This window comes from Macaca thibetana, chromosome 1, assembly GCF_024542745.1.
Source record: "Macaca thibetana thibetana isolate TM-01 chromosome 1, ASM2454274v1, whole genome shotgun sequence".
Classification (NCBI taxonomy): domain Eukaryota; kingdom Metazoa; phylum Chordata; class Mammalia; order Primates; family Cercopithecidae; genus Macaca; species Macaca thibetana.
The window spans coordinates 144,521,608-144,540,531 of record NC_065578.1 but is presented as its reverse complement, the minus strand read 5'-3'; positions in this window follow the sequence as shown (position 1 = coordinate 144,540,531).

The following is an 18,924-nucleotide window of genomic DNA, read 5'->3' as shown; positions in this document are numbered from 1 at the left end:
GGTCTTTGTTGGAGTTCAGGGAGTAGTAATGTGAGGATACGCCCTTCTTATTCAACCACTAGAGAGGGGATTCAGATAATTAAGTCCTCTAGTGTCTTTCCAACACTAGACAGATGCATTTTCTGTCATTATGGAATATAAATAGAGTTAGGAATGCCTGTATAACAGAACATTACAGCTAATTTTTCCTCTCTGATGGGTTGCCAGTACTTTGAAAATAAGTTCCCTTGCTCTTTCACGAAAGAGCATCCACAATTCAGTTGATATTTGGGTTGAAGAATCATAGTGGTCCTCATTTTACAAAGTCATTGCTCCTGATTAAGACAGCCACAGTAACCTGCCAAATACCCACATCCTTCTGCTGCTCTTGGACCTGCATGTCTCTCCTTAAGCTAAGTCTGGAAATTTTCTTTTTCACAATTTTGCCTGCAAGAAACTGTAGAGTAACTATAGACACATTATTGTGAAGGGACTCTTTTAAGTCCCTTTGGGATTATTAAGCAGTTAAAGGTCAACCTCTCTGGGTAATGGAATTGGGTTGGAATTGATCATAGGATGCAATTCTGGGATATAGATGAAAGTATGACTTCATTTGACTTACTACCATCCCCAGAAGTGTCAGTCTACAGTGCAAATAAGCAACATGGTAGTGCAACTAGCATCAGTATATGAGATCTTGAGAAAGCCTCTAATATTTTAATTTGCTTTCTGGCAGTGTCTTATTTACCGTCACTGAATCTCTTCAATAAGAATTAGGTAATCTCATTTCCCAAGCAGACTGCATTTTGCTTATTTATCTCACTGAATATCATGTGTTAAGTATTTTCTTGAATACAGCAATAAACTTTGGGAAAGCATCACTCAACTTTATTTGGCATCATAGTTACACTGTTACCTGATTAGAGTGACTCTAAGTTATGCAGCATTTGCAAATGAAACCCATGATGAGTATATAAAAGAACCCCAGAATATTAGAGCATGAATGAAATTTATAAATCTGTTGTAATTTATTCACTTCATTGTCAAGAAAACTGAGTCCTAGGGAAATAAATGGATATAACATATATCTCTGAAGAAATTAATGGTGAAGAGAATGAGAATATGCCACTCCAAAATATGCTGCTTTGGCATATGGTTTATTTTAAAATGAAGGCAATTGAGAACCAACAGATGCAGAAAGACAGCTTCTTGGAGCTTCCCTTATCTAACTAAAAATGAAAAATTCCAAGAAATGAGAACTGCCATAAATCCTGTCTCTGGGGGAGTTTTATGGCCGTAAACTCACTGAAATGGTTTGCACAGGCAAACCTTATGAAAATAACCCTCATCTTCCATTAGTTTCCCCATATACTTACCTTCTTCCATCTGCCAGCCTTAGAAATTCAATTTCCTACCCTCTTTCTTTCATCTGGTCGCTTCTCTATAATTTATCACCCTTTGTTAAAATGGTATATAAGCTTCTGAGTCTAACTGCTTCTTTGGGCATTTACTTCTTTCTTTGAAGCCCTTGTTCATATTAAAATAATTATATCAAGAAAGAAACACATTCCTTTTCCCTTCTTAATTGTCTCTTGCTAGTTTAATTCGCAGGCCTCATTCACTAAACTACGAGGGTAGAGAAAAAGTATTTTCCTCCTCCATGGTAGAAAAGTTAAGACTAAGACTCCTTGTGTTCATTTTTAAATTTTGTTTGGTACCTAAAAAAAATGAAAACCAAGGTTATGTTCTATTTATAAAAAGTTCTTAATACATCGCAATATTTATCTGTCACTGTATATAATTTGTTATATTCTTCTGATTCTTGTTAAGAAAGGTTTCAGGAACAAGGAGAATAAAGGAATTTAATTAAGACTGGGTCTACTTAGAATTATTGAGGTTACTATTTTGTTTACGTTGACAAGAATATTCACATATTGATAAACTCAGGAAAATAAATGCCAATTGACCTTTTTTGTTTGTTTGTTTGTTTTCATTTTTCTGCCTCTGAACTGACAACAATTCTTTAAACAAATACATACAGTATAGTGTGTAAAAGCTTGAGGTTTAGAGTCATATGATTCTGGGTTGATCCAGTGATTTATTGCATAAAGGCTGGTTATGAGAAGTTTGGACAATATTGTTTTTAGTCTATTGGTCCAGCAGATAAATTGCTTGATGGTCCTGAAATCTCAACTGATATTTATCTTAGTCCTTGGAAAAGCTGTGCTGTTCCTGGAGCTTAATATAAGTGATTGTTGAAAATCCAACAGGGATCAGGTAGAGAGAGCCTCAATGCTTGGTTTTCTGCTTTCTTCAGTGAAATCCAGCCTATACTCAGAGAAAGTTCTGTATTTTTTTTCTTTTTTATACTAGAGCAAGAAGTTGATAGAATCCTTTTGATACTGAACAGCAGAAAAAAGCTGACTTGAGAAGGCCTACACTGCTTATTTATATATGAAGTTTAATGCTAAAAGGTGCCATGAAAGGTGAAGACCACATCTAGTGTCAAAGCAGTAAAATCTTAAACATCCCTAATGACTGCATTTAAGTCATTACTATTTCTTACAAAAACAAACCACTGCTAGATTAAGTGTGGGGCACTCACTTTACAAATGATATCAGTCAACTGAATTTCTCCTTATGGAACTTCTGCCAAGTTCAGACTCTTTGCCAAGGATGATTTAACCATTCAGAGTGTCAAACTGACCTTGTGCTTAAAGGAGGGGGTAGGGAGAAGCCTAATTGCCTGAGCATCGTTTTCTTATATTCTGAAATATTGAGGAGATGAAACCATAAGTTTGACTACCTTTCTTCAACACCGTAGTTAAAACCTACACCCTACATAGTTGCACTATTGAAACTGTGTGTGCTGGAGGCCTTTTTAGCTTTCACATATTAAATCAAACAATTACTTTTGAGAAAGCTTTTAGAGAAGAATGAGAGAAAATAGAGATAGGTAACTAGAGCCCAAAGTTGGCAAAATTAAATACGGTGGTCGTTTAATAGTACGTGTCTGCTTATGGTGTGTATTTTTACTGCCCTGAAAACTATTATGCTGCAGTGGTAGGTCTGTGTTATAGGGAATAAAATATTGTCTGAGTCATGAGTCCACAGCTCTGAATGCATTCAAAAACACGGTCGTAAGTCCTTCAACACAAGTAAGCACAAATAATTAGTTTTAAACGCTTCCTGACCACTCTGCTATGAGACTGGTAGATAAAATCGTCGCAGATCTAATGTTAACAAACTTTGTGTCATCATTAAAGTAATTGAAGGTGCTACCTAATCATCGTTGTCATTAAACCTCCCCTCTTTTATTCTGAATAGAATTGCATGTTATAATTTCAGCTAAAGGGTTCTTAAAAATACTTTGGAAATGATTTGCTATTTATATTATAGTAGTTAGACAATGCTTTCATGGGGTGGGGGTGGGGGTAAGTCTTACTGAGTTTCACAACACACACTCAGAAGAAGCCCTCCTTTTCAAGGCACAGAGGGTGGCCTAAACAAAAACTACTCTGCATGAAGAAGCAATTAGTGGTAAGTAAAATTCATGAGATCTCTCACTCATCCAAACTATTTTACAACTCATATGGAAACGACTTTTCCCTCTAGGTGAGGCATCTGCTGATAAAACTTGTATTCCTACTTTTGAGGTCTCAGTTTGTTGGATTACACATGATGTTGGTTTTCCCAGTTTCTGGCCTCCCACAAAGCCCATAGAAGTCCCAAAGAGATGTGTAGGACAATTCTACAAACTATCAGTAGTAGTGAGGGTCCATTTCATGAACATCTACTACAAGTCAGGTACTGTTTCACATGTTAGCAAATTTAATTTATTCATGCAAATCTCATGAGGAAGATTTTAACTCTGTTTACCAACTGAACTGAAAGAGAATTCAAGTGTGTTATTCAAGATTGTGCAACAATTACTGTTTGGCAGAAGTGAGGTTTAAACTCAGTCCTGCATCACTCCAAAGCCCAGTGTCCCACTACAACATTCTGTTCATGCTTGTCTACACTTGTCCGCATCTTTTGACTGTTTCTACCACCTTGGTGGTATAGGTGGTTGTTACTTACTATTTTCTTTCACTGTGTCTTATTTACTTCTGAGATTATGAATTTAGAAGGAGTTGTGGAATCTTGCATTGGAGATTTTTTAAAAAGTAAAACTAGGCCGGGTGTGGTGGGTCACGCCTGTAATCCTAGCACTTTGGGAGGCCAAGGCAGGTGGATTGCCTGAGCTCAGCAGTTCAAGACCAGTCTGGGCAACACGGTAAAACCCCATCTCTACTAAAATACAAAAAATTAGCTGGGCATGGCAGTGTGTGCCTGTAATCCTAGCTACTCAGGAGGCTGAGGCAGGAAAATTGCTAGAACCTGGGAGGCGGAAGTTGCAGTGAGCCAAGATCAAGCCACTGCACTCCAGCCTGGGAGACAGAGTGAGACTTCATCTCTAAAATAATAAAATAATAATAATAATAATAATAACAACTAGGTTGGAAGAATGACTTGAATGTAGTCCTGCTCAGAAGCTACTTTGTGAGTCTATGATTACAGGAACTGCCAGTAAATGTAGCACTCATTGAATCATTCATTTACTCATTCAATCTTAAGTTGCTTGGTAGAAAACAGGTTTGAAAACTGAATTAAATGTAATCACTGCTTTAAAAAAAAAGGTAGTCACTAGTGTATGCTACATTTACTGGACAAATTAATTGTCTTTCTTAGGTTCCAAATGTGATTTTCAGGAGACCTTGAGGTAAAAGGTTAAAAATATTTAGCTATGTCATTTTTTAATATCAGGAAGATCTAATATTTGGATAGGATTTTTAGAAGTTCAGAATCTGCAAAGCTCCTGAGCTTTTCAGTTTTGATTTTTTTTCTTTGTATTCTTCTTAATCTACATGTTCTAACACTTCTTTGTTTATTTTAGTGCTCAAAGAGTTTGCAACTTGCAGTTTATACTGCTAAAAGCCACTTTGGATAGTCTTCTCCTAGTTGAAGGACAAAATTATGCCCAGGGGCAAAACAGTAAAACATGTAAAGTTTATCCCTGGCATCATCCTAAACTGCCTGGATTCCCATTCTTAGTCTTTTTAATTCATTTCTATTACTAATGCCCAACAGTGTCATATTTCTTCATCTTCTATCCAGGGTAAAAGTATCCAATAAATCCATTCATATTACAGGATTACTAAATTAATAATACTCTTTCCAGAAATCTTTTCTTTATATTAAAAGAGAAAATCTAAGGAGAAGATCAATAATTATTTCAAAGGTATAAATGACTGATTGTAGCAGATAAATGCTTTGAATGTTAATGTGTGTGTCTTTAAATTTCCTCCTTTTGGGAAGCTGTGCTTCTACAGAATGTCAGGGAGAGGCACGTGAGCCAGGTGAGCTAATGATGGGTGCTTCATTTCTTTGGCAACACAAATTAGCTCAAGGTTTCTGTGCTTCAGCCATCTAAGTCCAAAGTCCTTTCTCAGAATCAATACAGGGATGGAGGAAAAGAATTGTTCTTTCTGTTGGGATTGCTAAAACAGGTAATTATGAGGATGAAGTGCCTGGACAATCATTGTTGGCTCGTGGAAGAAGCTCCTCTGCAGTCAAAAACAATAATGATAAAGTCAACACCTAGTGAGAAGAGCTGCGAGATGGAGAGACAGCTCTGCTTTGACATTATGACTCCTTCAAGCCAACTTAATTACAACTGAAATTAGATTTAACCATACTGTGCAAATGGTGTGTGTATGTGTGCATGTGCACTCATGTGTGGTGTGTATGTGTACTCATGTGCGGTGTGTATGTGTACTCATGTGTGGTGTGTATGTGTACTCATGTGTGGTGTGTATGTGTTATTCACATAATCCCTTCCTTATGTAGAACCACATTTCTCCCATCAGTGCCAGGGACAGACGTGTGAATCGGGGTAGGTAGGCATCTCAGTTATGGTGAACTGTAAGGCACCAATTTCCACCCTACTTTTTGGGGGCTGGGGGTGGAGCTTGAACTAGGTCGACTTAAGTTTTTTTTGGTACTTGGAATCAACAGTCCTGACTCGTTCATTAACGGTAGGGTTTAAGATATTTTTGAGGGAGATATTTTTGAGTGGGCTATATTTCTGTTGCCCCTCTCTCCTACCCTGTGAATGTTGATTTGTTGCTGGTTTTGAATAATCATACTTCGTTGACATTGCAAATCACCATTATTTTCTGGTACAGTTGTGATGTGGTTTCACTGTTTCTTTTTCTGCTGGTGTTTTCGATAGGATTCAATTCAATCCAAGTCAATTTTTTCAGTTTAAATTCATCTGGACTAGGTGCTGAATGAGGCTCTTTCCTGGAAGGTAACCACTTTGCATTCCAACTATTATTCCACTTACAGAGGCCTAAAAATAAGAGCCACTATTTCAGATTTTGCATGACAATCTATGCATCTTTTAGGTAAATCTGTTGAGCACTGATAAAAATCAATGACTTGCCTCTGTTTTGACCTTTAATGCAATTCTGAGATCTTTCATAAGTAGAAGATAGGATTGGTGATTACAAGCTGAAACTTGAAAAATTCACTGACAAGAGAAAGATTATTTACCTTGATATTTCTAATCCTGGGTGGTCATTTAACTTTTCTTTCAAACATCATTGTAAATATCTTAGTTAATGAAAGACTACAGACATGAGATGAAAGTATCAATTCTCTGTTTCATGTTTTGACTTTATATTTATTCTAAGTGATTATAACTGTGTACTTATTTATATGTGAGTGCGTCAACACACAATTCTTTAAAATAGAATCTATAAATGGCTATAATAAGCACCCTGGTTATATATTACATGGATTCCAGTGGAAGAAAAGACAAAACTGGTGGGACTTTTATAACTTTCTATTACTGCTCACTTCCGTTTTTATTTTCTAATATGACTTTGTTTTGGCTCCCATACTGTTGACATTGAGTGTGACTAAGCCTTTTCACTGAGGACCTTCTGTTCTCCTAGTCACTGCCTTTTGCTTTCCACCTGGGAGCTGGGGTCATCTTTCCGCTTCCAGGGTGACTCCTGGTTCACAGTGAAGTGTCCTGGGTGGGAGGTTCTGATCGTGAGGGCAGGCCTGCCCAAAGGTTACTGCTGCTGTCCTGGGCACCAAGTCAATATCTCCAGCATGTCAATTGAGGACTTTCTCACGTTTGCTTTTATTATAAAGCCATCTTTAATGGACCAAACTCTATAAAATCAACTAGCTAAAAAGTAAAAAATTCAGGCAGTCAGCTGATCTTTTTGCCTACAGATCAGCAAATAACCATTGTGAGTGATTGCTTATTCAAGATTAATTACTTTGGATTGAAGCTATGTGTTCTATAACAAAACCCAGCATGCTTGCTTTGATTAGCTTCATTGGCTATAACAAAGTCATATGGAAAACAAAATGCATTTTTTTGTATTGAGTTAAATGAAAATAACCTTCACCTTTTTTGTGACTGATTTGAATCCAATTTTAATCTTTATGTTGTCCATAACCTAAATGAGATTCATTGATGATAAGAATTACTTGCGTAGGCTGGGCATGGTGTCTCACGCCTGTAATCCCAGCACTTCGGGAGGCCGAGGCGGGTGGATCACGAGGTCAGGAGATGAAGACCATCCTGGCTAACACCGTGAAACCCTGTCTCTACTAAAAATACAAAAAAATTAGCCAGGCGTGGTGGAGGGCGCCTGTAGTCCCAGCTGCTCAGGAGGCTGAGGCAGGAGAATGGCATGAACCCGGGAGGCGGAGCTTGCAGTGAGCGGAGATCACACCACTGCACTCCAGCCTGGGTGACAGAGCGAGACTCCGTCTCAAAAACAAAGATTACTTAAGCAGTAAGATTCTTTAACAAAAGAAAATTTGTTTATGGCCTCATTTGAAGACCAACTTTCCTGTACTATGACTATAAATATAAATTACATTACTTCTTTTGGTTAAAATGATTTTCATGTATATGAGAAAAACTCAAGAACTAGTATATTTAAACACTAATTATTTTCCCATCTCCAAAATGACAATCACTAGCAGTGAAATTGTAACTTTTAAATGAATTATTTTGACTTTACAAATACACAGGTTTATGCATAGAAATCTGGCTTTTCAAATAACTAACTCAAGTTGACTGGTTATCATTAATGGTGATGCTTGTGAAAAAACAACTGGCTATCAAAATGGTACATCTAGTAAATTAAGCACGGAATTATGAAAAATGCTATGCCATAGTTTAATGGGGTATTAAGGCATAAAAAGTGTGAAATGTGGTTTTTGACATCAATTTATAATCTACTTAAGGAGGACTTGTACACACACACAAACACACACACACAAGATCATTTCTAAATGACAAGTAAATGTTGCAGTCAGAAGTGTAGAGAATTTTAAAAGAAGGAGCAGTCCCAGAGGACTAAGGTGACCAGAAACTTGAGTTGGGGTTTAAAGGATAAAACAATTAATATAATCGAAGAGGGAGAAGGAAATACTAAAGGAAAAATATCTTAAATTGAGTCTTTATTCCCCTTACAGTGCAATTGTAGCAATATTAGAAACGTAAGGAAGCACATGGTTTTAATAAAAAGTTAGAAAAATGACCTGATGTCTCTGATTGAATCTACATTATTTATAATATTTTTCTGTGTATATTCTGTAAAATAAATTAACAAGCTATTCTATTAAATTAACAGGTCAGTGGGTGCTCTGATTATTTATTTATTTATTTATTTATTTATTTATTTATTTAAGACGGAGTCTAGCTCTGTCGCCCAGGCTGGAGTGCAGTGGCACGATCTCAGCTCACTGCAAGCTCTGCCTCTCAGATTCATGCCATTCTCCTGGGACTACAGGAGAATGTAGTAGCTGGGACTACAGGTACCCGCCACCATGACCGGCTAATATTTTTTGTATTTTTAGTAGAGATGGGATTTCACCATGTTAGCCAGGATGGTCTCGATCTCCTGACCTCATGATCCACCCACTTCGGTGTCCCAAAGTGCTGGGATTAGAGGAGTGAGTCACCGCGCCCGGCCTCTGAATAGTTATTGATATATAATAAATTCCCCCCAAATTTAGTGGCTTAAAGCAACAATAGATATTTATGATCTCTGATGGTATCTGTGGGTCAGGAATGTGGGAAAGACTTGGCTAGGTGGCTGTGCCTCAAGGTGTCTCATGTGGCAGCCGGCAGATGTTGGCTGGAGTTGGAAGAGCAGCGGTGAAGAAAGCTAAAGGAGCTGGAGGTTTGCCAGGCACTTCTCCTGGATTCACAGAGCCTCTCCATGTGGTCTTTTCACAGAGGTTGCATTGGGCTTCCTCAAAGCATGGTGGCCTCAGGACAGTCAGACTATAGATTCGGCTGCCAAAGGCTACAGGAATGAGTATCAAGCAATATAAAAGCTTCCTCACATGCCTTTTATGACCTAGCACTGGAAGTCACATGGCAGCTTTACCACCACTCAGTCACATTGTGTCCAGTCTCTAGGGAAAGGGACATAGACCTCATCTCTCTACATCAAAGTTCAGTTGTAAGAAGAGGATGCAGAATGGAATATATTTATTGTGGCCATTTTGGAAAAATATAATCTGCCACAATCATTTTGGGCATTTGTCTGATTAGGCCCCATCCTTGATGAGTACAAACTCAGTAGGAAATTTTGAACAAGCAGTGCTCGTGCTTATTGGCTGAAATGCATAGTAATATGCACTTGAAAAGTGAACAGGATTCATTTATATGCTGGTATAATCACACATATATTAGTGATTTAAATACCCCATCTCCCATCCTCAGTTCATGGCCACTGGTCCATAAAAGTAGTACAACATTTGGAGACTGGCCCCATTAAAAACAGAAATGAAAAGTAACCTTCCAAACACCTCCCAGGGTGTTAACATTTGGTTTTCTTACTTATCCTTCATCTGACTCCAAGCCCGATCCAGTAGTGTTTCACAGTAGTTTTCTTTAGGCTGGATTTAATTGCTTGAGAGATGTCTTTTTCTAATGAGATTGAGCAATCTAAACTGTAACCTGCATTCCTGAGACTTGGGCTCATGTGTTTCAAAACATAGCTAAGGGTTAAATAGACTTTTGAAATAGAATAGCCTTTTTATTATTGTTGTTGTTATTGTTCTTACTTTAAACATGCAGCTTCATGTTCCCAGAAATATTTTCGATATTCTTTTATAAGAAAGGGCAATCCTTCCTTAAATTCTCAAACATGAGCCAGAAAAAAAATATTACTCTCTCACCTAAAGAGAAATAGAGCTTTTCTTTATACCCTGGTGTTATTTTTTTAAGAGAGATATTTTATTATTTCTGATTTGGGTTTCTTTGCCTTGCTTTCCATTTTTTTATAGATGAAACATCAACAGACAAACATCAGCTACACTGCATATGGTTAACTCGCATTCACCCCATTTTTACAAGGCACTTTGGACTGAACTAGATTACTCCTCCAAATGCTTCTCAACTGTCTAAAATGGCTGTAAAACTAAAATTTGTGTTTGCACACTCTCCTGAGCTACCTCACGCCTCCTCCAGCAGGGTCCTGCTTCACCAGGGATTGTTGGTGTTTTAAAGGGGACAGTCCATATAATACAAACTGTTGTTAGCACTAGAGAAGCCAAAGAGACTTCACAGAATGTCCATGGCATTGACCTTTACCTGTTATGATATCCCTTTTGTATGCAAGGTTATAATTCTTTGGTTTTAATATCCAGTATCTAGACAGTGAAGTACAGTTGTGGTTTAGAAGAAGATCTGCTTTGTTTGGGGTCAATAATAGGGAGTTGGAAAACAATTTTCTAAGTATGCTTAACTGTTACCATTTCCTATCATAAGGTTAGATAAGTATTGTAACTAGCTTAAATATTTAAATAGTAATCCTTTAAGTATTACAACACAGAAGATAAGCTCATGAAAAGATGTCCAACACCATTAACTATTATTAGAGAAGTGTGAATTAAAACCACAAAATATCATTACATGCCTATCAATGGTTAAAATAAAAAAAACTGACAATACTAAATGCTGGCAAGGATGCAGAGAAGCTAAATTGCTCACACATTGCTGGTGGGAAAGAAAATAGTACAGCCTCTTTGGAAAACACTTTGGCAATTTCTTTAAAAACTCAACATGCACTTACATACAATTTAACAATTGTAGTCTTGGGCATTTATCCCAGAGAAATGAAAATGTACGTTCACACAAAAACCTGTACATGAATGTTCATGGAAGCTTTATTCTTAATAGCTAAAAACTGGAAACAGACCAAATGTCCTTCAACAGGTGAATGGTTAAACAAGCTATGACATCCATACCAGGAATGCTGTGCAGCAATAACTATTGATACAGGCAAAAACTTGGATCCATCTTAAGGGAATTATGCTGAGTTTACAAAACAATTTTAAAATGCTACATTTTATGACTTCATTTATACAATATTCTTGAAATTGTAAAATTATAGTGGTAAAGATAGAGAATAGAGAAGAGACTGGTGGTTGACAGGGGTTAGAAATGGGGGTGGGGTGGGGTGGGGTGGGGGTGTCTGTGAAGAGTTAACACAAAGGTCCTTTGGAGAAAGAGCAGTCTGTATCTTCATATATGGTGATGGTTATATGAATCTACACAGGTGATAAAATTGCATAGAATAAATAGAGGTATATGTGCATAGGTACACATATACACACATAAATTAGTGCATGAAATGCCTGTAAAACTCGTGAAATCCGAAAAATATCCCTAGATGTTTTCATTGTCATTTCCCTGGTTTTGATATAGTACTATAGTTTTGCAAAATGTTGCTATTGAGGGAAACTGGGTGAAAAGTACATGAGAACTCCTACATATTTTTTTCCTGTAACTTTCTGTGAATATATAATTATTTTGAAGTAAAATGTTAAATAATGGTGTTTACTCACTTTAAAGTGAGTCCAGCATTTATTTCTGCCAAGAGGCATAGAATAAAAGCAACTACAAACACACACACACACACACACACACACACATATATATAGCTAGGAGCAAGGAAAGAGTTTAGTTGAAATTCATCGCTAATTCACTTAGAAATTCATGTATGGTAGAATATATTTGAGAATTATGTATGTACTTGCTTACATATTTTTTCACAAATACATTTATTTATATGAATGTGACAAGAAGGCAGAAGTAAATGTTGCCACCACACATTGCAAAGCCTGAGAGCCTGGGCTCAGATTCCCACTGGTTTGCTTGTTGCAGCAGCAGTTTCTTCAGACATAAAGCCCAGAGAAGACAATAAAAACAGTTAAAAATATGTAAACAGACCAGTCGCGGTGGCTCATGCCTGTAATCCCAGTACTTTGGGACGCCAAGGCAGATGGGTCACCTGAGGTCTGGAGTTCGAGACTGGCTTGACCAATGTGGAGCAACCCCATCTCTACTAAAAATACAAAATTATCAGGATTTGATGGCACATGCCTGTAATCCCAGCTACTCAGTAGGCTGAGACAGGAGAATCGCTTGAACCTGGGAGACGGAAGTTGTGTTGAGCCAAGATCATGTTACTGCACTCCAGCCTGGGCGACAAGAGAGAAACTCCGTCTCAAGAAGAAGAAGAATAAGAATAAGAAGAAGGAGGAGGAGGATGAGGAGGAGGAGGAGGAGGAGGAGGAGGAGAGGAAGAAGAAGAAGAAGAAGAAGAAGAAGAAGAAGAAGAAGAAGAAGAGGAAGAGGAAGAGGAAGAGGAAGAGGAAGAGGAAGAGGAAGAAGAAGAAGAGGAAGAAGAAGAAGAAGAAGAAGAACTAAACAGTAGTACATCTTTTTTTTCCAAAAAGTTTTAATCAATTTTTTTTTTAATTTACCATTTTGTATTCCTATGTAGGAATTCACTTAGGCCTCAAATCAGATGGCTGTTTTTTGGAGGAAGAAAAGCAGCATGAGAGTAAAATTTTGAGATGCCATACACTTTTATTCTTTTATGCCAACCAATAAGCAAAGTTTGAAGTTTTTAAACATATCTTTAGCAATTAGAGTTTATCTTAAGAGCATCAAAACGGTTTCTGTGAACAGCGTATATAATATTTTAGATGATTTCAAAGAAAATGTCATGATTATCAAGAACCTTTAAATAAGTGTAAAACTTGTAGAGTTTACTTTTGAAAATCAATTTGATTTAAAAAAATTTAATTTAAAAACAAATCATAGCAATAGGATACTTCTTTTACAAATTATGTAACATTTGCTCAATTGAATACTTTACTGTAAGTTATATATGTCATATCTCAATAGAGGACTTTTAGGAAACATGGTTCAGTAAAAACACAGAATAGAGAGAAAAGTATGTAAAGTACTCACCATTTAGTTAAAATGGGGGTATATAAAATTTGTATACGTATCCACTATGTTTAAAAAATGAAAGCAGATACCTAAATATTTAAAAAATGATTACCTAGAGGGGAGGTAGGAAATGAGAAGGACACAGGAATAAAAATTTAAATTCTCTCAATATGCCTTCTTTTGTAGATTTGACATTGACTCCATATACACATTTTACATAATTTTAAAATTATATAAAAAAGAATAAGCAATCCCTAGAAATTGAATGGAAAATGAAGCATATGGACTAACCTAAATATGTACCAAGTTCTTGGCATAACCTCACAGACAAGAGTTCTCTACATGACTTTACAGTACAGTAGTAAACTGTACATTCTAGATGAGATATAAAGACAAAAAGAGCCATGAAAAGCAACCCTAAACTTTTTGTTTCTTGCACTGATCATATGTAGTGATTTTTTTTCCTTTTTTATTTATTTCTTCTTTAAAAAAAAATGGGATACATGTGCAGAATGTACAGGTTTTTTACGTAGGTGTACGTGTGCCATGGTGGTTTGCTGCACCTATTGACCTGTCTTCTAAATTCCCTCCCCTCACCCCCATCCCCCAGCAGGGCCTGGTATGTGGTCTTCCCTTCTCAGCATCTATGTGTTTACAATGTTCAACTCCCTTTTGTGAGGGAGAACATGCCATGTTTGGTTTTCAGTTCCTGTGTTAGTTTGCTGAGGATGATGGCTTCCAACTTCATCCATGTCCCTGCAAAGGACATGATCTCATTCCTTTTTATGGTTGCATAGGATACTTTGTGTATATGTACCACGTTTTCTTTATCCAATCTAGCATTGATGGGCATTTGGGTTGGTTCCATGTCTTTGCTCTTGTAAATAGTGCTGTAATAAAAATACATATGCATATGTCTTTATAGTGGAATGATTTGTATTCCTTTGGGTATATACCCAGTAATGAGATTGCTGGATCAAATGATATTTTTGGTTCTAGACCCTTGAGGAATCACTATACCATCTTCCACAATGGTTGAACTAATTTACATTCCCACCAACAGTGTAAAAGTGTTCCCATCTCTCCACAGACTCACCAGGATCTATTGTTTCCTGACTTTTTAATAATTGCCATTCTGATCAGCATGAGACGGCATCTCATTGTGATTTTGATTTGCATTTTTCTGATGATCAGTGATGTTGAGCTTGTTTTCCTGTGCTTGTTGGCCACATAAATTTCTTCTTTTGAGAAGTGTCTGTTCATATCCTTTGCCCACTTTTTGATTTTTTTTTTTTTTTTTTGTAAATTTGTTTAAGTTCTTTGTAATTTCTGGATATTAGACCTTTGTCAGATAGGTAGATTGTGAAAAAATTTCTCCCATTCTGTAGGCTGACTGTTCACTCTGATGATGGTTTCTTTTTCTGTGCAGAAGCTCTTTAGTTCAGTTGGATCCCATTTGTCAATTTTAGCTTTTGTTTCAATTGCTTTTCTCATTTTTGTCTTGAAGTCTTTGCCTATGCCTATATCCTGAATGTTATTGCCCAGGTTTTCCTCTAGGGTTTTTATGGTTTTGGGTTTTAATTTTAAGTCTTTAATCCATCTTGAGTTATTTTTTGTGTAAGGTGTAAGGAAGGGATCCAGTTTCAGTTTTCTGCGTATGGCTAGCCAGGTTTCCCATCACTATTTACTGAATAGGAGATCCTTCCCCATTGCTAGTTTTTGTCAGGTTTGTCAAAGATCAGATGGTTGTAGATGTATGGTGTTATTTCTGAAGTCTCTGTTCTGCTCTACTGGTCTGTATGTCGGTTTTGGTCCCAGTACCATACTGTTTTGGTTACTGTAGACTTGTAGTATAGTTTGAAGTCAGGTCGCATGATGCCTCCAGTTTTGTTCTTTTCACTTAGGATTGTCTTGGCTACATGGGGTCTTCTTTGATTTCATATAAAATTTAAAATATTTTTTTCTAATTCTGTGAAGACTATCAATGGTAGTTTGATGGGAATAACATTGACTCTATAAATTACTTCAGGCAGTATGACTGTTTTCACGATACTGATTCTTCCTATCCATGGAATGTTTTTCCATTTGTTAGTGTCCTCTCTATTTCCTTGAGCAGTGGTTTGTAGTTCTCCTTGAAGAGGCCCTTCACATCCCTTGTTAGCTGTATACCTAGGTAGCGATTGTGAGTGGGAGTTTATTTGTGATTTGGCTCTCTATTTGCCTATTGTTGATGTAAATAAATGTTTGTGCTTTTTGCACATTGATTTTGTATCCTGAGACTTTGCCAAAGTTGCTTATCAGTTCAACAAATTTTGGGGCTGAGATGATAGGGTTTTCTAAATATAAAATCATGTCATCTGCAAACAGAGACAACTTGACTTCCTCTCTTCCTATTTGAATACCCTTTATTTCTTTCTCTTGCCTGATTGACATGGCAGAACTTCTAATACTCTGTTGAATACGAGTGGTAAGAGAGGGCCTTGTCTTCTACCAGTTTTCAAACGGAATGCTTCCAGCTTTTGCCCATTCAATATGATATTGGCTGTGGATTTGTCATAAATAGCTCTTATTATTTTGAGATATGTTGCACCACTACCTAGTTTTTTGAGAGTTTTTAACATGAAGGGATGTTGAATTTTCTCAAAGGCCTTTTCTGCATCTATTGAGATAATCATGTGGTTTTTGTCTTTGCTCTGTTTATGTGATGGATTATGTTTATTCATTTGCATATGTTTGACCACCCTTGCATCCCAGGGATGAAGCTAACTTGATTGTGGTGGATACATTTTTTGATGCGCCACTGGATTCAGTTTGCCAGTATTTTATTGAGGATTTTTGCATCGGTGTTCATCAGGGATATTGGCCTGAAGTATTGTTTTGTGTGTGTGTCTCTTCCTGGTTTTGGCATCAGGATGATGCTGGCTTCATAAAATGAGTTAGAGAGGAGTTCCACCTTTTCAATTTTTGGAATAGTTTCAGAAGCAATGGTACCAGCTCCTCTTTTTATTTCTGATAGAATTCAGCTTTGAATCTGTTTGGCCCAAACTTTTTTTGGTTGGTAGGCTATTGATTACTGCCTCAATTTCAGAGCTTGTTATTGATCTATTCAGGAATTTAACTTCTTCCTGGTTTAGTCTTGGTAGGGTGTATGCATCCAGAAATTTATCCATTTCTTCTAGATTTTCTAGTTTATTTGCATTGAGGTGTTTATAGTATTCTCTGATGATAGTTTGTATTTCTGTGGGATCGGTGGTCACATCCCCTTTGTCATTTTTTATTGTGTCTATTTGATTCTTCTCTCTCTTCTTATTAGTGTAGATAGCAGTGTATCTGTTTTGTTAATCTTAAGAAAAACAGCTCCTGGATTCATTGATTTTTTGCTGGGTTTTTCATGTCTCTATCACCTTCATTTCTTCTCTGATCTTACTTATTTCTTGTCTTCTGCTAGCTTTTGGATTTGTTTGCTCTTGCCTCTCTAGCTCTTTTAATTGTGATGTTAGGGTGTGGATTCAAGATCTTTCTAGCTTTCTGATGTGGGCATTTAGTGCTATAAATTTCCCTCTTAACACTGCTTTAGCTGTGTCCCAGAGACTCTGGTACATTATCTTTTTGTTCTCATTGGTTTCAAAGAACTTCTTGATTTCTGCCTTAATTTCATGATTTACCCAGGAGTCATTCAGGAGCAGGTTGTTCAATTTCCATGAAATTGTGTGGTTTTGAGTGAGTTCCTTAACCCTGAGTTCTAATTTGATGGCACTGTGGTCTGATAGACTGTTTGTTATGATTTCATTTCTTTTACATTTGCAGAGGAATGTTTTAGTTCCAATTACATAGTCTATTTTAGAATAAGTGCCATGTGACACTGAGAAGAATGTATATTTTGTTGACCGGGGATAGAGAGTTCTGTAGACATCTACTAGGTCCACTTGATTCAGAGCTGAGTTCAAGTCCTGAATATCCTTGTTAATTTTCTCTCATTGATCTGTCTAATACTGACAGTGGGGTATTAAAGTCTCCCACTATTATTGTGTGAGAGTCTAATTCTCTTTGTAGGTCTCTAAGAACTTGCTTTATGAATCTGGGTGCTCCTTACTGGGTGCAGATATATTTAGAATAGTTAGCTCTTCTTGTTGAATTGTTCCCTTTACCATTATGTAATGCCCTTCTTTGTCTTTTTTGATCTTTGTATAAAGTCTGTTTTGTCAGAGGCTAGGAATGCAACCCTTATTATTTTTGATTTCTATTTGCTTGGTAATTTTTCCTCCATCCCTTTATTTTGAGCCTGTGTGTGTCTTTGCACGTAAAATGGGTCTCCTAAAACAGCACATTGATGGCTCTTTACTCCTTATCCAATTTGACAGTCTGTGTCTTTTAATTGGGGCATTTAGCCCATCTACATTTAAGGTTAGTATTGTTATGTGTGAATTTGATCTTTTCATCATGATGCTATTTGGCTATTTTGTGTACTAGTTGATGCTGTTTCTTTGTAGTGTCATTGGTCTTTACGTTTTGGTGTGTTTTTCCAGCGGTTGGTACCAATTTTTCCTTTCCATATTTACTGCTTCTTTCAGGAGCTCTTGCAGGGCAGGCCTGGTGGTAATGAAATCTCTCAGCATTTGCTTGTCTGAAAGGATTTTATTTCTCCTTCACTCATGAATCTTAGTTTGGCTGGATATGAAATTCTGGGTTAAAAATTCTTTTCTTTACAAATGCTGAATATTGGCCCCCAATCTCTTCTGACTTATAGAGTTTCTACTGAGAGGGCCACTGTTAGTCTGATAGGCTTCCCTTTGTAGGTCATCTGGCCTTTTTTTCTGGCTGCCCTTAACAGTTTTTCCTTCATTTCAACCTTGGAGAATCTGATGATTATGTGTCTTGGGTTGAACTTCTCATGGGGTATCTTAATAGTGTTCTCTATGTTTCCTGAATTTGCATGTTGGTCTATGTTGCTAGGTTATAGAAGTTCTCCTGGATAATATCTTGAAGTGTGTTTTCCAGCTTGTTCCCATTATCCCCATCTCCTCTGGTGCTCCAATCAATCGTAGGTTCGGTCTTTTTATGAAGTCCTATATTTCTTGGAGGCTTTGTTCATGGCTTTTCATTCTTTTTTCTCTACTCTTCTCTGCATGTCTTATTTCAGTAAGGTCTTCAAACTCTGATATTCTTTCTTCCATTTGGTTGATTTGGCTGTTGAAACTTGTGTATGCTTCAGAAAGTTCTCATGCTGTGTTTTTCAGCTCCATCAGGTCATTTCTGTTCCTCTCTAAACTAGTTATTCCAGTTAGCAATTCCTCTAACATTTTATCAAGGTTCTTAGCTTCTTTGGATTGGGTTAGAACATGCTCCTTTAGCTCATCGTATGTTTTTATTACCCACCTTCTGAAGCCTGCTTCTGTAAATTTATTCATCTGATGCTCCATCCAGTTCTGTACCCTTGATGGAGAGACATTGTGATCATTTGGAAGAGAAGTGGCACTCTGGCCTCTCAGGTTTTCAACATGTTTTCATTCATTCTTTCTCATCTTTGTGTGTTTGTCTAGTTCTGTTCTTTGAGGCTGCTGACCATTGGAAGGGGTTTTTGTGGGCGTCTTTTTGTTGTTGTTGTTGATACT